This window comes from Lichenostomus cassidix, chromosome 4 (assembly GCF_008360975.1).
Source record: "Lichenostomus cassidix isolate B80296 chromosome 4, HeHo_3.0, whole genome shotgun sequence".
Lineage (NCBI taxonomy): Eukaryota > Metazoa > Chordata > Aves > Passeriformes > Meliphagidae > Lichenostomus > Lichenostomus cassidix.
Window position 1 is genome coordinate 53,768,975 of NC_139484.1, and position 20,674 is coordinate 53,789,648.

Consider the following 20,674-nt stretch of genomic DNA (forward strand, 5'->3'; position numbering starts at 1 on the left):
TGAAGTAGGAATGAGAGCAAGCTCAGGCTTGATGTTTTACTATGCAGGTCCTTCACATTTCATCTGCCCACTGCCCAGAAATGTGGATGTCTTGTTGTTGGCTCCTACAGGTATCCCAGTTTGTGAAGGCCTTTTCCTTCAGCTCTCATCTTGCCTTTTGGGGTTGATCTTCCTTTCCCAGGAAGCAATTCTCCTCCCACTGGCTGGCCACCATGATTTTATAGATGGTTGAAAAAGCTTAGCTCCTGCTTGCATATGGTACATGTGGTCTTTCTTTGCTTTGGTACCTGCTAAAATTCACTCTATACACAGAAACAAATAGTATAGTTAATGGGTGCTGGCAGCTACATGATCCTTAATGACTGGGCTGCTTGTTTAACTGCCTTAAATCTGAATTTAGGAGCCACAAGTAAGTGTTTTTGGTTTGGTTTTTTTGTTGTTGTTGTTTTGGGTTTTTTGTTTGGTTGGTTTTTTAATGTCAGAAGGTTTAATGTCAGAAGCATATTTTGATGCTGCACATCAGTTGATAGTGCCTAGTGTTTCTGTGCAAGTTCATGTGTCTGGGCATGCTTTCATATGCAAAACATGTCTGGAGCCCATATTCCTTGCTGCATGATGGACATGGGATGTACATCCACTATTTGGAATGTGATTTGTCATCTAAATGTAGCTGGTGTTAGAGTCTGAATGTCTTTTTACTGTGAAACATTTTGCTGCTTTTAAAACAACTTGAACAAAGAGAGCCCTTCATACTGCACTGTGATGTGTGTCTTTATTGAAAAAGCTCCTCTCCATTGCCGAGGCACTGAAGCATTTGCATTAAGTGATACAGGAGATGCCATAGCAATTTCATGAGAATTACCCTTTGCAATGAATGTTAGATTAAACATCTAAGTGAAATCCCTTGCAAGTGACCAGAAGATAAATTAGAGCAGAGCTGTACCTGGTTGCAATTAAATTATGTACCTTCTTTTAAAGATTGTTTTTAATTGATTTGGTGCATACTCTTTACTTAGTTAATAATGAGTGTTGTACCTGTGGCTATATGATCACTCATGTGAGTTAGATTTACAGCACTAAGAAACTCCCTTTATCAAAGAAAACAATTTCATAAAGGGGCTGTCTCCTCTCACTGCTCTGTTGTTGATAATGCATCTGGACTGTTTTCTGATTAGTTCTCCAGTCTTACACTAATATTGAAGATGTTCTTTAGCAGATAAATGTAGGGTTATCACATAATTTTAGCAACCTAATTTGTTCCTTGCTTGCACACTACAGCAGCTTTCATGTCTCGAACCCCTCCTCTCCATTAGGGCTTCTACAGCACTGCGAAAATGAAGCCAGGAGGGAGATGAGCATTAGAGGAGATGATGACAAAGATGCAGGATGCAAAAATATGAAGGAAGGAGTTGAAAGGAGTTGAAAATTTTTGCCAGGACAGAAGTTCCTCGTATTTTCCTTCTGATGAAGCTTGAATCTTAACAGTCCTTAAAACTCCCAGTGTGGGAGGGAGTTTTAAGGACTGTTTAGGTATTGCAGACCTTCAGTACCTATCAGTACTGGACATTACCATTACCATTACCATTACCATTACCATTACCATTACCATTTGAAGGTTGTGCTGGGTATTAATTTTTAACTTTGGCCCAACTTCTTTTGTTCCTTTCCTGTTTGCAACCGGTACCATTTTAGCGACTCTACACCCAAACTGGAATCTACGGTAAGAGTTTTCAAAGCCCTGTATGTGATGTTAACCCAGTACTTGTAAATGTTGTGATGATCGACAGAGAGAAAGAGGTCCTTCCCTAGCAAGGGACACATACACCACAGAACAGGACAAAAAGAGGCACAGAACCTCTGTAGTAAAGAGATGGTCTGAGGTGGATGCACGTTGGTGCTCACCCAAGTCCTTCCTACAGGAAAAGGATAAGACAGGCCCACAAGAAGCCAGCTGCAGCCTGAGGTGGATACTGCACAGCCCCTTTCATGCAGTTTTCTCCACAAATCCTAAGAGGTCACAGTGGCAAGAAGATGTCTTTGAAGTTGCTGCCATTACTATTCGTGATGACTGATTCTGGTTATTACAAGATTCTGAGCTATAAGGATTATGACACATTCTGCAGATTGGACAAGAAAAGGATTCCTCTTAGTTTGGGAAGATATTCTTGCAGGTTTTCTCTTCATAGCCCTGCTTGGATAGCTGTATGCATGAGCATTGCCTCAAATCCCCATTTGGGCTCAAGGAGTACATGTTTCATTTCTTCATTCCCCCTTTAGATTTTAAAAAAAGCCTGTGAGTTACACATTTAAAAAAATTTTGGTTAATATAAACCTCTAAAAGGAGAATCTAAATGAAAAAAAAAAATTGACCTAACAATTAGATAGCTAATGTTTGCATAATTTTAATTATCACATATTGCAATTATTTCTAATTCATTTCAATATACAAATCACTATTTTATATATGGCATGTTGTTCATGTTTACTACTATAATTACTAATTTGCAATATAAGGCAGCAATTTTATAGTTATTCAGTTATGTATAATTATTATGTCAAATAGGAGATGGCAATTAACACTGAAATGTATTAGAAATGAATGTACTAAAATCAGTCTAAGAATATTTGATACATACTTGTCATGTAATGCATGGACTGCATTTTTGCCCTCTTTTTCCCCTAACCATGCTTTCAGACAGTGTGTTTATTAGAGCTCCCACAGGATTTAATCCTGTAGAAATTCCTCTTTCACCATCCCGTTGACCAAAAAGCTAGAGCCAGAACTAACGAGCAAAATCCAGAGCTTTCTGTAGCTAAATCTTGTGTGATGTTTCAGAGTTTAGGTGCCTTGTTCTACATAAACATTTCAGAAAGTCCTTACTTCAGTGACTGCTTGAAAACAAGATGTTTAAGTTCTTCTGCTGCCCATAGCTCAAATTCTTTTACAAGAGATGTTCAGAGAGCTTTTTGAGCTGTAAGGTTTGGCAGTGCTTCAGCAGAAAGGTGCTGAAGGAACCATGAGCCAGCACCTGGCATCACCTGGTGCTGTGCAGAGCTGTGCTGCCAGGGAGTTGCCCCTGTGTGATGGCAGAAAGTCAGGATGAAGAGGGTACCAAAGCTGAGTACAGTGATCCACAGTGTGACTCTTACATTCCTCTGAGACCCAAAGCACAAAGTACCATGCACTGCATCTTCAAAACTATAGTTGTACTGCTGTGTGAAAACTTGACTAGAACGTGGGAAAGATGAGGTTTGGGTCCTCATCCGGAAGGAGGGAATCTGAGTGGTATCTCCTGTCCCCTGGGAATAAACCCTAGTGCAGGTTCTAGTTACAAGTTACTTAACTTCTTCCTTAGTGAAGCTGGGCTGCTCTGCTGCTTTCAAGTGTGAGAGTGGGGAGCCAGGAGAAAGTATGCATCTGAGTGGTTGTGGCACTTCTGGGATGGGAAAGATTTCATCTGGGGTGCATTTGGGAGGTCCTCGCTCCACTGATAGGCCCTCTGCAATGCAAAAGGTGGGAACAAATAAACATATTAACATATAAAAAAATATATGTTTAAATTATATAGGGAATCCTTAAAGAGGGGGAAAAATCCTTATTCATAGAGAATCTAAATTAGCACTATCACTTAAACAAACTTTCTTTGTGGCAGAATAGTTCACTGTGACAATTCCTTTTTTTGCCAGGGATTTAAAATCTGGGCAGCTCTAAGCCCTGCTAAACAAAATTCATGGCTGTACATCTTAATAAAGCAAAGAAGAGTGCACAGCGTGTCAGACAAATTCACCTCCTTGGTGTAAGTGTAATGGCACATGGCAGCAGGAGATCCAGATAGGACCCTTGATGTGTTAGCAGAGCATATTGACTTATATCAGTCCTTTTGCCTGGTTTAAAATTGATCCCCTTAGAAAAGTTAAATATCACCTATGTTTGTAGATTGCTAGACAGCTATTAAGATAATGCTTTTATAAATACAGATGGTGCCCTTATCAAAATTACATGGCAGTAAATAGATGCCAGTAGAAATAATATGACACTTTGATTAGCTAATAAAATGAAGCACAAATAGAATGGGGATGCTAAGTTGCTCTGACAGTTTTCATACTGTCTTATTTATTGCTCATTTAGCTTTGATAAGTTTCTATTACAGTTTTGGCTTCTTAAGCAATTCCTTTGAACTTTTAATTTTTAAACAGTAATCTGTATTTTATTGACTTGCATGAAAAATCCTCATTGTCAATAAGCTCTTCATCGTGATAGTAAATGTTATCATTCTTCTTAAAGTAAATTGATAGGCCAAATTGCATAATGTAAGTCATGGAGATAAAAGTGGCAAAGAGTGCCAATTAATGTTACATGAAAATTATTGATTAGAGCAAATTATTGCTGAAAGTTTGGCAAGCAATATTGGTTCAGTGATGTGGTGGCTTTTTGTGCCATAGTGAAAGATTTGTATCAGGACATTGGATGACAACAGGAAAATTGTACAGGAGGACTTTTATGCATTGGGGACAGCCTTACACTGTAGTCAAGTACTTAAGGCAAGACACTCCATTGTTCAAAACTGGTGTAACTCCATCAGCTTCAGTGGGATTGAGACATGGCCTGGTCACTTTTAAATCTGCTGATCTTAGATGTGAGGAAAATACTGCCTGTCACTTGAATCATATTGGAAAAATGTGTTCATTGATGCAGTTCCTGGGATGGTTAATGGGAGTGATAATCAAGAAGTAGACTGCAGTTGAGAAGAGTGCAAATGGTATGTGGGTCATTAACATGATCTTACCAGCATAATGCTGACCAATATTTCTGCCTTTTTGGTACTTAACAAAACTTGACTTCGTGACTTGAAAGCATAAAATGATTATAACCTGCCACAGGTTTTAAAATCTTCCTAGAAACTTTTGGTTGGCTCCACTTTCTCAGAGAGTACAAAGCTCAGTTTTGTTCTTTTCTTGCAACCTGTTGCTAATATTAACCCTATTGTGTAGCAGTGCTGCCAGTAAATGTGTTGAGCTAGATCTCCTCTTCCACTTCTGCAAAGAGAAAAAGGTCCCTGTGCCTGTGTTCCTATGCACAGCATGTTCCTCTGCACCTTGTGAAGCAGCAGTGCTGTAGTTGAACATGACACCCAGTTCTCCTCAGTCTTACTCAATAATTACTGCTCCGATGGTGTCTCTCTGCCAGTAGCCAGCAGTTTGACACAACGTGCAGGGGACCAACTGTCAGCCAGATGGAAAGTGGGAACAAGCATCCCAGCTGTCGCACTCTTCTGCAGCCACACTGAGCATCCCAGGTCAGATTTCTACAGCCCAGCTATAGCTCCACTTGCCCATAGGCACAACAGCATTGTCTTCCTGTCTTTATAGGCCCTGCCTACCACCAGGGCTGGGCTTGGGGGACATAAATTTGTCTTCTCAAATTTAGACTGTTGTGTGAGGAGGATGCACAACTTACGTAAAGACTGTTGACCTCATGGGAAGTTTCCATCTGTGGCACCCTCACTGGGAAGTGTCAGTGGCAAAGGCAAAGGCATCTTCGATTATTTCTCAGGCTCTCTGCCATCAAGGTTCCTTGTGAAGGGGTTGGTTTGGGACTATGAGGACATTTTAACCCCTCATTTATCCTGTAGATTTAGCCCAAATGTTGCAAATAGCTCATTATTAGAGAGCAGGTGGGACACATAGTTGCCAGATGGAAAAAATCCTTTTAGGTGTCCAGGCCCCAACTGTGTGGGCTTAATGGAATCTTGTTGTTCTTTCTGCTTTAAATTTTTGTTGTAAAAATTTAAAAACCTATTTTCCAAATAAATAAATTTAAGAAATCCCAAACCATAACAACCCCCCCTTCAGATTTCACATCTTTATGGCCATATTGTCAACTTGATGCATGAGGTTTTAGCTGTGCAAATCCCTTTAATGCAAGTGGGAGTTGTACAGCTAAAGATTTATACATTGACTTTAGAATAATATTGCTTCACCTCTCTTTCTCTCTCTTTTTTTCCCCTTTTTTTCTTGCCCCCTACCGACTCCCTCTCCAGATACCCTCCCTTGCTCTTTAATGAAAACCACAGGCTAATTCCATGCTTCTCTTTCTGTAGTTAGAAGCAGGCATGATGATCCCTTTCTACTCACTGAACAGACGTAAGTCCAAGGGAGTGATATGTGAAGGTAGCGATAATATATGAGTATTAAGGTTGTAGTGAAAATCCTTTATCTCATCAGTGAGTCTCACCAAAAAAAAGAAAGAAAAAAAAAAGTGTGAAACAGTCAATACTGCAGAACACCATCCCAGTGAAAAAATACCTTTTTTCCTCTTTTTTTTTAAACAGTTTTTTTTTTAGGATGACTGTGTCAGCCTTTCTGGCTAAAATTTCTTTCACTGCTTATAAGTAATGTGGTTGACACAAACAGATGTACATAAATCTAACATTTCAAGGAAGATCATGCCATATCCTATCTATATGACAGGGCAGAATTTGAACAGTCTTGTGCTAGCCTCTGGGCATAATGCAAATTCCCTGGGCTGGAGAGACTTGGTTTTGCTCCAGAATTTCAATTGGTTGTCACCTCATTTATAAAAAATGGGCTCACTCCACACAGCTGGGTTATAGTGGTTTCCTTTCATGTATCAGGAGGGGAAAATTGACCTAAGCATTGAATCCTTTGGGACTGTGCACAATAAAAACCCCTTTGTCCCCAGTTTATATTAGAAAGTGCATTCTCTCAATCTTCTTTTGTCTAGAGAATTTTCATTGCTTCCTAGTATACAACTTGGGAACTGTTTGTTGTGCGTGTAGAAGGATATGTGTCTGGGTGTCTTCTTTTTTAATCCGAGGGAAAAGGCAGGAATTGTCACCCTTCTGGGTAGGGGTGATAATCCTACAGAGCCCAATCCCTGTCAAAGCAAGAGTGCAATCCAGGTGGAATTCAGAATACTGTAAGGAAGGCATTTTGCCAAAATGTTTGTCTACAGAATGGCAGAGATTAAAGCCCTTCTAGCTCTGATTGGATTACCATGGACCAGAAGCACTTTAATCTCTACCACTGTGGCTTTGGGGGAGCCAGTGATTGAGACGTGTGGCAGGACCGTGCTGAAGAATCGGATGGCTGCACTTAGCTCTTTAATCTTCTAGTCCTGTGGCTGTCGTAGAAAAATATTTAACTGTTGCAGCAGAGAGAGAAATAGGTAGTGAGCAGTTATTTTACTTTTTACTGTGTGAAGAAAATAAAAATTGCACATTCTCCCCTCCAGAATTGTGGAAGCGGCCTGTTGTGCAATAGCCTGACTCGGAGCAGCTTGAGCCCCTGCTCAAAACACAGTATTGGGTAAGCTGGTGGTTGAGATTAATGTAAGCACATAATAGCCAATACTGCGAATTAAAGGTCTCTGAAACCTAGTACCACGTCTCAGACCAGCAGCAGATGCTAGTGAAAGGGTATTAAGACAGAGTATATTTAAAGTGACTTTTTTTCCCCAAGGCTGACAATAGTCAGTATTTTCTGGACACTTATTGAATAATTTATGTTTAAATGCCATGTTTTGTGCATAAGAGAGGCTGCAAACAGAGCTATTAAAAAATAATTCTAAGTATAGATATGCCCTTTTGGAGAAAGGAGGAACACAGAAGCGTGAAACACTAACCCCCACTTTTGGATTATATGCAGATCAGTAAAGAGATAGGAATAACAGCGAATAATAAACGGGAATCTGAGCAATTTCTCTTGCTCAAGTTTCAGTCAAGAAAGGACATATTTGGTAAAGAATATAAGATATGGGTGAGGTGGTGAAAATTGTCATAAGAGGTGTAACCAGTGGGATTCAGGATGCTGTGGAACCTGAAGGGTGTCCTCAAGTATGTAAGGGTTCCCAACACAATTTCAGCTTTGCATGCCTAAGTTATTCTGGTGTTTTTATATAAGACTACGCCCAGTTTCCCAAGAAAGAAGATGGGGGTTGCTGCAAGACTGATGGAGTCTCTAAAACCTGCCTGTAAGGCTGGGTATGTATTAATAGCAAATGGCTCCACATAAAAGAGTCATTCTGCCTGGCAATTTCCTGGGCTCCAGCAAAAGCAAAAGCAAAAGCCTTACCTCTTGTCCAACGTGATCTGAGGTGGTAGGGCTGGAGAAGAAGCAGTGACATTCTCCTGTATTGGGAGTGGGAATGAAATCTCTACAAGCCTCAAACAGGCAGGAAAGTCATGTGGCTGTTGTCTTCAGTGGAGCTTAGGCCACCATAAAAGCACAACTCCCAAAACCATAAGTGGTCTTAATTCCCATTATCATTTAGCATTAGGAGTCTAGTCCTTCACTGAACTAGCTGCACATTCAGCCTTTGAAAAAATATGGACAACTTCAATTGGAATTGTGTCTAATGCAATGTAGATGTCTTTAATTTTTCTATGATTCTTCAGACTAGGAGAGTAAAGCTGTGTAATCCTTATGTTTTATATGCTATTGTGCCAGCCTTTCATGGTGAGAAGCTAAATTTTTTTGTCATTTTAGTTAGTTTATATATGCTGCTTTTGGTTTGCTGGCTGAGTGAAATGTCTGATGTGTCCCACCCCTGATGTCTTCATTTGGATGCAGGATGAAGTGAAATGAACCCTATAAGCCAAACACTGAGTTCCTTTCCGTTCTTTTATTAGCTTTTACTTGGCAAATTCTAGTGGCTTTTGTATAGAGAACATAACATTGGAAAAACAGTGGATGTTTATGGAAGGCAAAGCATAACTTAATAAATACAGCATAGATGTTACGAGAATGGATGCTCTTTCACTAAGTACAGAAGCTACATATGGTGCTGATAGCAAATGCCATATGTTTGTTAGAAGAGGCTACATTTGCACAGTGCCTTTTTCTCAGACCTGCTAATCTGTGAAAAATAACAATTCTGCTTAATACTGCTAGTTTTGGCCTCTTGGTTTTGTCCTTTAACTTCTGTGAAATGCATGCAGTCAGATTGAACCTGGTCAATCCTCTTCAAGGCCACTTAATCCTAACAGTACCCATCTGAAATGCCCCTTACTCTAGTCATGGTGCTGCAAAATTAGACTGTCCTTTATATTGTGGTTCCTGACTCTCCAAATCCTGGGTGCCTAGCTCCCCAGTGACACACCTGCCAAACAAAAGTACTCATCCATCACCAATGTCACCTGTGGCCTGCTGGCAGTGATGCTGTCACAGGGGACATATGCTTGAATCTGGGCTCTCACTCTGGGAAAAGATTTGGATCCAGGTGTCCCACCTTTCTGTTGCCATTACCATCAGTGTATGGCATAACACAGCTACTGAGAATATCTCCTCTGCTAGATGGTCCTGTGTGGAGCTGCTGCTGCTGCTGTTGCGTTGAGAGGACAGGAGAAGGTGACTGTGCTCAGGAGAAGGTTCTGAGCTGTGGATGGAAGTAACCACCTGGTGCCTTGTTTCAAGGAGTTTTGGAAGGGGATAAGGCTTTGAGTATACTCAGCACTAGGCTTTCCTCTTTGGTTATGTGGCCACGTGTTTGATATGGATATTCTGAGGCTTCTCACACTCCTTTAGAGTTGGCTCCTATATGCCCCCGGGGTCTATGTATCTACCCCTGTGTTTTAGATTCCCTTTTAGGACCAGCTTTCTGAAAATGTATGCCTTGCAAAGCCTAATTGTTGGTGCCCAAGTCTTTTTATGGGATCCAACTTGAATCTTAAACCTGCTTAGAGACCTGATTAGGTAGCAGCCACACCTCGAATGCATGCTGCTTCCAGGAATATCCCTGGCTTTTTAAACTATAGATGCTTGGATTTACTAGATCTCTCTCTGATGTACCAGTCACAAATGAACCATACACAGCTCCTGTTAGTTCTTAGTGTTTTTAAAATTATTATTTTTATTTGTTTGTTGAAGAAAAGCATCTGGAAAACACTGTGTAAGCAATTAGTTGAGCAAGCTTTTTAGCAATAGGCAATAGAGAGTTAATTCTCGGTGTTGTCAGCTGCTTTCAGTTTTAAACACGTTTCAGATTCAGAAGACAGCCATATAGAAAAGAATGTTATGTTAATGTGACAGCAATCACAGACACTGCTATTGAAAACTCACTGTTGCTCTCCCCTCCAAAATTAACATCATAACCTTATGTCAGTGACTCACTATTATCCTAATACCTGTTTTTGGATTCTGTCCAGTCCCATTAGATATCCCTGTGTTGATTGCTCTGTTACTGGTGAATGTTAATTGCCTCCAAATCTCAGCGGAGTTCAAAAGCTTAGGGAAAAAAGTACTGACTGGCAAAGCTGCTAGTTTTATTAACAGACAAGTAAATAATAAATCTGTTCGGAGATATGAGTGAAGTGCCTGAGACATGAGATAAAAACAGCTGATCTTACATATTTCTTTGCATGTCTGTCATACGTTAGTAATTACATAACAGAGTAAGCCATTCCAGTTTTGAACATTGAAATGGTATCAGCAGTGCCTGTCCACAGCCAGTGTACTTTAAGAGGTAGTCAGGCTCCATTGTCATTCCTGTTCGGAGTCTCATCTCCTTGACATTAAATAATGCCCCTTCTTATATTTTAAGATGCTTTTCAAAGTTATTGGGACTATTTAATTGAAATGCTGATGTCAAAATAGGGTTATAACAAGGCTTGTCACATGTAATTTAGTATTTTTTACTTTTCCTGATAATGCATATGAATTTTAATTTTTTCTTATAGAGAAACTGCTCTTCTGCTTTGCTTTGAAGGAGAACTGAGGGCTTGATTATGTCTTTTTTTTTCCTGTTTATTTTAATCATAGAGTTTTAAATAAGATCCTTACATGCTCCCCCTTTTCGACACCAGAAACCTCTAGATGGAAACTTGTGAGTTTGCTTCTTGTAGCATATTTTCTAGTTTAGGTACCTCTTCTGCTAATTTTTAGTTTGTAAAAAGGTTGGTAGCGCTTACAGAGTGGAAATAAGTGATGTGAAGAATATACTGTAATCACATACTGCAGAATAATTACATATTTTATATCATTGGTTTTCAGTTGGTTGATAATATTTAATCTCCTAGTAGAGATCTGTAATGACTCATTTTAGACACTGACCCTCTAACTTCATTTCAGGAAATAAAATTTCCTAATCCAGTAATTTCTGTCTATGCCATCATGTCATGTAGATAAAGAAAAGCAACTCCAGGCACGCACTGCTAGATTGCTTAACAAAAAAAAAAAAAAAAAAAAAGCACGTGAATTGCTTGCTGAATGCTGGGCTGAAGTCAAATACAAGCCGAACATGTGTTATGGCTATATGAAATCTGTATCTGGGTAGGTAAAATGAAGTTGCTATTTTTGTTATTTTGAGTGATTGTTAAGCTGTTATAATGAAAAGCATGCCCATCTGATAGGCTGAGTGTGTCCAGATTAACATGAATTTTTTAAGCAGCGTAAATGTGATTCAGCCAGTGGTGAAAAGGTGCACAGAAGTCAAGCATTTCATTGTGAGGCTCACTCTAGAACAAAGGGGGTGAGAGATAGAAACAGAATAATTAATAGTACTGTATTTTTAATGGAAATTATTTGACAGGAAAATAGTGTTTATTAGTACAGTACTGAGCATTTGAATCTTACTCATCCCCAGGAATAGTAAAAAATACATATAGCAAATGAGCACAGGGCCAAACACTGTGTGTTTGGAAGGTCTCTAAGGTAAAGCTGGTGGGTGACTGAAATCAGCTTGTGTAGCCACACTGAAGCGCATAACAAGTTGCCAGGATTTCACAGCTTCTGAGCATTAAGAGTGTCCCATTCATTTCCAAGCCGAAAATGCTGGTCACAATCTTCTCTAGCTGGTCAGTATCTCTCATTGCGAAGATACACTTTTCCTGTGAAGCGCTGTTTCTCTGCATCCCTCTACTGCTGTTCACATTTATGAAGAACTTCAGGAATAGAAAGGACTCTGTATGTTATATGCATATATAAACAATTTTGCATTTCATGTTTTGTTTTCTCGTGATAAAAGAGACTGTATGCTAAGGCATGAAGAAAGAGATTGAATAAAAGATTATTTAGTGTTTACTTTGTTTTACCAGGTTAGTATTTTGTTTTGCATTTTGCAAGTATATAAATGTATGCATGTTTATTATAAGATCATATTTCCGTAGCTGTCCTGTGGCCCTGAAGCGTGTGCTTGTCCCTGATGTCACAGGAAGCTTTTCCATAAGTGGAATAAAGTGGGGCTCCATATACTTGCTGTAGGTTGTATGTCACAGATCTAGTTCCCATTTTCCATCCTGGATTCAAACAGCTCTAACATCTCTGTCTTTCCACGTGCCCTGCTACTGATAAGTTCCTGGCTGAAATGAATTTCCCATTTCTGCCATGTCAGTGCTGGCCAGAGGAGAATGCAGTGTGTCTGTGTGTGCAGCAGGTAGGGTAAAGAGAAGGTACTGCTCATCTGCCTGCATTCTTTTACCATCTCACTGGTAGGTGTGAGCTCAAGTCAGGGAGTTTCAGGAAAAGCCTGCCCCAGGGAGGACTGTGGTGGTGGCATGTGCTACTCGCCAGCCATTAGGGCATGAACATGTAATACCAGTTTGTTCAGTAGGAGTTTGTGTCTGATGCTCAGAAATTGTATACTTTCTGCAGAGTGCAGGCACTGAATTCAAGCACTCTGCAGTGCAATGGACACTTGACTTGGCACAAAAAATGAAACAAAACCCCAGGTGTGGTAGTTTAGTGTGGGTCAAATGCAACTTAGATGTAAACATCGGCACCCTGCATTTGCATAAATTATTAGAGTGTATACTAGGGATTAATTTGGCCTGATGACTTTGCTAAACTGAAATTCTTTGTGTGCCTGTGAATTTTGGTGTCAAGAGAGGGGATCACTGTTGTTGGAGGGTGTTTAAGAGACATAAGCCAAAAATAGAATAATTTCCATAGCTTAGGAAAAACCCCATAGAATCATAAAAAATAATCAGCTGTTGGAAAGAATGAATTTTGTGCTCCTAATTTGCAGAAATCCCAGCAGTTGCTGCTGTGCCCAACCACTCACTGATACAATAAAATATAATTACATAATTAAATACAATATAGGATTTCCATAATAGGGAACTTTATTTCCTTGTCACAATACGGGAGTTGCTGTGGTTGAAGCTCGTAATTCGGCACTGTAACTATTATTAGATACAAATATATCATGTACTACTCAGGATTCTCCTTCAGGGATACTTCCCAATCTGGGTGAAAATTATTTGCTGCAGAGACTTGGAAGCCTTGTAGGAGGTTGCCTAAGATGCACCTTTTGCATGAGGAAGTATCTTGCAACCATGTTTTGCTTTTCTAAAACAAAGCTTCTGTCTCCCATTACTGTTTGTTTGGGTTGGTTCCATCTGTCTTTTGCTAAGCCCAGAACTTGCTGGAAGCTTATATTCAAGCTAATGAGTAACTTTCAGGGGTGGAAATTTTCTGAGAACCTGATTTTCCATTGCTGATGACAGCAGAAGCTTGAATAATTAGAACAACAGAGACAGACACTTAGACCAAATAGTCTCTATTCAGGTGAGTATTGTCCGTGCAAGACAGGAGCAATAATCCTAGTTTTATTCCAGTACTTCCATTTGGACAGTCATTTATGTGAAATTCTGCACTGTACAAGACTGGTTTGTTAACTGCAAGCACTAGCAGATACAGTAGAAAAACATCTGGATCCAGTGCTGGGCAGTGTTGTGAAAGGTAATCACAGAGGTGCAGTCCTTGAAGCTTCTAGAATTTGAATGTGTGAAGCATTTTTGGAGTTTATGTATTTTAGGACAGAAGGAATTATCTGGCTTTTAGGATGTTTTGGGCTGTTTTGTATAAGACACATACATAATGAAAAAGAGGAAAACTAGGAATTTGATTTAGGAGGAATGAAATGAAGCCGTCTGAGCTGTAATAGTGTTCAAGTAATCAGGTATGTACAATCATTATGAAAATATATGTCTTTTTGAGTTTAACCATATGCACATAAAGGCAAACATGAAGTGCTGTGTTGGGATAAACAACTATTTTGGTTATCTGCAGGGCAGACTGGTGACAAGTAATGCCATTGGTGACAAGTAATGTTGCTTCTGATTTTGCTTTCAATTTATCTTTCAAGCCTTTTGTTCCCTTTAAGCTTCTGCTCTTGTGTCTTTCCACTCTGATTGGCTTGCCTTCATTTATTGCAGTTCATCAGTGGCATAGTCCTCATCTCATTAAAATCAATGGCAGATCTATTACTGACCTTAGTGATGCAGGAAAAATCCCAAGTTATGCTTATCTTAATCAGTCAGATCATCATCACTAATTTAATGATCTGAAAATCCATCAAAACAGCATACTTTTAGTTTACCTGCTGACACGCAACGTGCATAATCCTGAGCCTTCAAGCAAAAGTTTGTGTTCTGAGTTTCTCCCTGGCCCAGAAGTTGCCTTGCTTGTATTTTAGCTTTTCTGAAAGTCAGGGTTTGAAGATCTGTAAGACTTTGAGGTTGGCATGTTCTGTTTGTAGGCTACAGAATCTACTGACTTTTGAGTAATCTGTGTAGATGTGCGTGTAGAGTACTTTCACAGTCATAATCTTGAATAGTTCAAATTTAATTATGATGAGAGATTCTGTATTTCATTTATATGTAAAATTAAAAGAAAATATGCAGAAGCTAATCCTATTCAGAGACTGACTCCAAATATTTCTGAGCTAAAATGTTTGTAACATAGAAGTCTTATTAAAATTCATATTTCTACACATTTTAGTAGTAATTTGGTTTAAAAATTGCAAGACTGTAGTTTCGTTTGACTGAGAGAAGAATTATGAGACTATAGACAGAGTAACTGCAGTTTTAACAATGCTAAAATCCATTATAAATCAGAAAAGGAGGGAAAAGTACACATGCCATAATAATTTATTTGACAGTGCTTTTGAATATACATACAGCTCACAGATTATGCGTTTCTAGTACACTAAAAATAAGAAGGCTAAGCATAGGAACATTATTTTTAATATGAGGATGCAGTGCTAAAGAGGAGAGAAGGTTTTGTAATGATAATCAGGCTGCTGGAGCACTATGGTATACTGGCTCCTGTTTATGCAGACTCCCGCACCAGCTGAAGAAAAAAAAAAGCCAGAAGAGTAAAGAAGTCAATGCAATTTGCATCTCTGTATATTTTCTTTTTTTTCCCCCATCTTCTTATTAGGGACATCCCCCTAATATGTTTTTTGAGCTGTTGCTTTCCAAAGTCCAGTGTCAGAAATACCAAGCCTTAGGATGGATTAGAAAATGTGTGGTAGCTTTGCTGTGTCCTGCTGGTATGGTTTGGTGGGGATGTGGAGTGAGAGATTGTCTGATGGCCTCTTGTAAAATCTAAAGAGTGAAAATGTAGCTATTATCCTGCCCTCTGAATTCCTCAAAGATCATTTAAATCCCAGTGGTCACTACTGGGATGTATTTTGGGAAGCAAATTTTGTACCAGGGCTTAGAACTACAGCTGTGTTAGTCTGTAGAGGTAAAGCTAAATGGATTTCATGTATAGGAACATGAGTTGGGCATTCTTCATGTTTTTATGAAGTGGATTTACAAAATTTGTTTGAGCTTTCCTTTTGGCTGTCAGTGATAGTATACCAATAACAGGCTTCTTGTCGTAGTTCTTTTTTCAGGCAAAACTCTGGTTCTGTAATGTTAATCTTTGCAATATTGCAGTAATGGAAAAGGCTATTATGGCTTTTTCTCTGAATGAGTCACAAAGTCTGATCAAGGTACAGGTATAGCTGCCTCTTTATTTGTACTTCAAAACTCTTTTTTATAGGAGCAATAATAAGTATCAAGCAAAAGATAATTGTGCTCATAGTTCAGTTGCAATTGGTTGTCCTGAAGGACTGTGCTTTGTAATACTGGTCTGTGCTTTAACTGCTCAGAAGTGCACTGTTGTGTGTTACTGCCTAATTGGTGAACTGTAATTGCCTATATTGAGAACTGATCTTAAAAGTTAATCTATGCTAGAGTCAGGAAGATTAATTGGGGCAATCACCATCCCATAGATTTCTAGTAAAGTGACACCCCCATAAAATGGTTTGCTGCAAGTGCAGTGCAGTCTGAAATGAAAGACGGACAACATATGCCTTCCACATGTGCTCCTTCTTGTCCAAAAGCTTGTCTGTAACTCAGCATACCTTCACCAATCACTCTGGCCACAAGATTTTAGAGGGATTTTGACTGAGAAAAGACACACAAGATTTGAATTACACTTTCTTAGGCAAAATCTGTGATCCCATTGGTGGGAGATGCAAAGCTAAAGGACGTTGGATCATGTGGTATTGGGAGGATATGGTCTCAGTGTACTGTACTGAAATGTCACATTCCAAAAGGTCCTGAAATTAATAGTCCCCACATCACACAACACTACATTCTCTGTTCACATGATGTAAGTCCTTTTTATGTGATCAGTCCTGAAGTAAGAGAGCTGCTTGCTTTATTCACGAGGATTGCACCAGCATTACAGCATAGAGCGGAACATCATTTGATAACCTCGGTGTGCATTCACTACTTGCTCCTCAGCGGAGTAAAAATCTTTACCTGATTGAGCTGACCATGGGAAGCTGGCTGGAAGCAGCCTCTTGTGCTGGCTTGGGGACTGCTTAACACGTAATGTGATCCAGCTGCTGAACTTTATAAATTTCTGTTTCTAACTTTTAACTGCTCTTTATTCTTTAGAAGAATCTTGGCCTCATTCCAGACCTGACAGGATGCAACTGATTATCAGGAAGTGAGGTGCAGTCTGGCTGCAGAAAGTTGGAGATGTGGAGAGGGCTGGCTCAGCGTTACTGGAGCAGTTAGTGTTCCTGGTGCTGGGTTTTAGTGCACAAGACCTGTTGTCAGACCTCTTGTCAGGGAGTCATTTCACTTCCACTGCTAATCCACAGGAATTTCTGCTTGTTAAAGGAATTCAGCAAAGGATAAGGGCAAAAATCTGTGTTGATAAAATGCTACAGGTTTCTGGCACTGTCATCTCTTTGTTGAAGGTTTGGTTCATGCTCTCCTTGAAGTACATGAACAAATTCAGAGGGAAATTTGCATGTAGGTCTGTGATGGTAATGCCTGGAAGGACCACTGTTGGCCATCTGGCTTTATCTGTAACATAAACACACTGCATGAGCTCACCGGAATCAATTCATTGTTGTGCTTGAGCCTCTCTCATAGGGAAAATGTTGGATACTGAAACTGCCCATGACAGGCAGTGTACCAGAGCCTGGGGTAATCACTCCAGCAACTATCCACAAAATTATGCCAGGTGCATCCTCAGGTGCTCCGTTAGCCAGTGGAGCCAAAAGAAGGGGCAGCACAGAGGGAGGGAGAGGAAACCACTGACTTCTTCAAATAAGGCAGTAAGCGAGCAAAAGGAAAGAAGAATGGTAAAGTCCTTGCAGCCCATTGCAGGCATGAAAAGGTAATGGAGATTCCCCTGCACAATGGTTTTATGTTTTACTAAGCAGCCACCACTGCTCCAAGTGTTGATGCACTTCATTAATCTCTTAAAAAAATAAGAACCAGTGAGCAGACTGCAACCTCCCTGCCAGACGTCAGTCTGATAAATACTTCTGTCCAGAGTCGAAAGGGAAATGAAGTAATTAAGCAACTGTGGAAAAAGCTGAGCCATAGGTTATAGTAAAAAGGCATCAGTAAAAAAATGTCATGGTCAGGGGTCTACACTGAAGGAAGCCTTCCCTAGGTCCAATTCATTTTGCTCACCCAAGAGGAAACAAGGGCATCGTGACTGCTCTCAATTGCTATTTGGAATACAGGGTGAAAGACAATCTTGAGAGTGGCTTGCTGCTATGTTATTAAGGATGTTGTATCTAATGAGACCTTGTACTTTGCAAGACCTTGAAATGCACCAGTGCCTTGCATGCTGACTGCCAATGAAAAGTGGGGAGGTCTGCATGGTCCAGATTTTAATTCTTCACTTTGATTCTTGTTATAAATGCACCAAAAAGAGAGCTCTCTGTAGCTCATTTTTTAGACCAGGTGAGCTTAATCAGTTCACGGGCCTCCATAAACTCATAAGGTTGTGGTACAAGTTGTGTAATCAACCATGACAAGGTTGTCACTTGTCATGAGGTGTATTTAGATTGACTTTTTAGGCGACTCGGATGTTAAGTATTGAGTTTTTTTCTGAGTCATATTGTCAGGAGAAAAATTTATCTTGAACAGCTGGTTAAAATGAAACGGTATCATCTACTAAAATTTAAATGATCATTTCTGAATAAAAGTGACTTTTAAACTTGCTCCTGGCACCATGGTAAATGCTCAGTTTATTTCTGTCATGAACACCACTTTTCTGTTAGGAGACCATGTAATATAATGTCCATTTAACCCCTTATAGGCCCTTCTTGGTGTCTCATAACTCTTATAATTCCAATTTTATGACTGGCATAAAATGTTCTGGTCCAGTTACATAAGGGACTGCATATGTCTTACTCCTAGTTTCCTGTGCTGGCAGATTTCTTTTTAAATGGAAGTGTAGTGCTACTGGCTTTTTATAAGAGCAAGAGAGCTTGCTAGTGTCCTAAAAGGGATGGACTAATATCTGTTTGGAGTCTTTAAGTGATTAGTACAAAATAGTGGGTTTTACCAGGTTTTGATGCTACTAGCAAATATATGTAAATAGGGTATAAAATGAATCAGCTGCTGTTCAATAAAAAAGCATCATGTTTACCTCAGCCTTGTAGCTACTTTGCCCTCCTACAGGGACTATTTTAATTAGCAGCATGAATTTTGGATAGTTTAATTTATTTTGTGATTGTGTAAAATGAGCTTTTGGAAGGGTTTATTTATAAACTGCCCAGGTATTTAGCAAAAGCATTTCAGCAGCATCTGTAAAAGCAGAGTGTCACAACACACAACTTTTTATATTCTTTTTCCTGCTCTTTAGCCTTTCCAACAGGGTTATTTCTGGGGTGTCTTATTTTCATGCTGCTCTTCACTTGTGACAGGAGAGTGAATCAAATGAGGATCAGATAATTACATGAAAAAAGAAACATTTACTCAGTTGTCTCTTGAGGAATTTTTCTGTGTAAAACGCTAATAATCATGCCATATGTTGGTGGTGACTTCCATTCCAGCAGACCAGAGTAGACTTTACAGGCTTTAGGATCTGCTCATTGGATTCAGCTGAGTTTCTGTGAAGTTAAGAATTTGTAGCACTGCATGATAAACACCACGTGGCTGCAGTTCTGCACTATTTTGTGTTATGCTGCTGTCCTGTGGAGCTTATAAACTGTAATGTCCTGGAGAGGCAAGCCTGGGTACACTCAGTCCTGACATGCTTACATAACTTGCTTACGTCCAGTGAGGTTCTTGCATGAGAAATATCAGCAAGGGTTTGAGCATTTAAATTGACATAAACATTGTTTTGTCTATAATTGAAGGAAGTCCCTTCCTGTGTTTGAAATACCAGAAGTGCCATTGTATTTGTAACTGGGTTTAAACTTCGTAATTGAACTAGGAAATTTATAAAAATCTCCCTGGGATCTAGTTACACCATGCCAAATACAGGTAACTCATAAATTTTATTTAGCTTTGTTTGTACAGTGAGTAAACAGAACATCATAGATTGATGGTACCATCTTTAAAGTGTTTGCAGAGAGTCATGAATGTGAGAAGCAGATGGATTAGGTATTTAGGTTGGTATAGTACATGTAAGGCTGTATCCCAGAGAGCTTTCATATACAAAGCTCTTGCTGATCTCTATGAAACTGTCTGAGGAAAGACTAGAGCTACCTAGTAAATCCAGAGCTCTGTGTAGTGAGTGCCAACATTCCCAGTGCAGAGAGACACTTTCAACAGGGAGCATTTGGTAGATGTCTGGAAAGAAGGATTTTGAGGTTGACAGCATTCTCTGCAAGGCTCCACATGGAAAGTTTAGCATACTGGTACAACCATTAAGCGATTAGACTAACCAAATATTTCATCATCATAATTTCCTGACTGAACATACCATATATATGGTGACTATTTCAAGAGGACAGACCAAAAAGTTACAAAGAAGAAGAAACTATCTTTGAATTTGCCAGTTTTCAAAATCTCATTTAAAATGTGTCCTACAAGACACAATACCCAAATGAATGGGATGCCAGTACATAAATAAGCTTTTCTGGATGGCGTCTGATAATCAATACGCTGTAACAAATGAGTTATGTCACTTACTTTCAGTGTCTGTCTGCCTTGCTCTTCCCACAAGTTAGGACTATGGTTTATTAATAAATTAGATGTTTGGATGTTTTTATAAACATTGAAATCTCTTTTAAAAAAACAACTATTTTTCTCATAAAAATGACATAACATGGACAATGCTGTGTTTCCTGCTGTTAGAAAAGAGTAATTACTTACAGCCACTCTTATAATATGCTTGCTTGCTAAATGCATAAATCTAATAATGCAACAACACAATGCTACAATGAGCTTCATGAATTGGAAAAAGGTAGAATTTAAATGCTTTTGGCACCTGACATACATTTCTTACCGAAGGTCTATAATTTCCTGTATTAGAGCTAGCTGTATCCTTTAATGAATGTAGCTGGAAAGAGCAAAGGATATTTGGAGAGTCATGTATTTAGTTTAGTCTACTAGGTACTATTTTGCTTGTTAGTTTTGATTTTAAGTCTATCAACCTCAACCTTATTTGGACAGTTTAT

General features: G+C 39.3%; 1 protein-coding gene and 1 long non-coding RNA gene across 2 annotated transcripts in view; both read left to right on the forward strand.

Moving 5' to 3' along the window:
• Positions 1–20,674, forward strand: part of PPARGC1A (PPARG coactivator 1 alpha) — a 368,032-nt gene that overhangs the window by 95,864 nt on the left and 251,494 nt on the right. The window lies entirely within an intron of this gene.
• LOC146438506 (uncharacterized) overlaps positions 8,394–20,674 on the forward strand; it is a 28,385-nt gene continuing 16,104 nt past the window's right edge. Inside the window, exons 1-2 of the long non-coding RNA XR_014851802.1 lie at positions 8,394–12,391; positions 13,464–13,524. This is a non-coding gene — a long non-coding RNA (uncharacterized LOC146438506). The remainder of the gene's footprint in view (positions 12,392–13,463; positions 13,525–20,674) is intronic.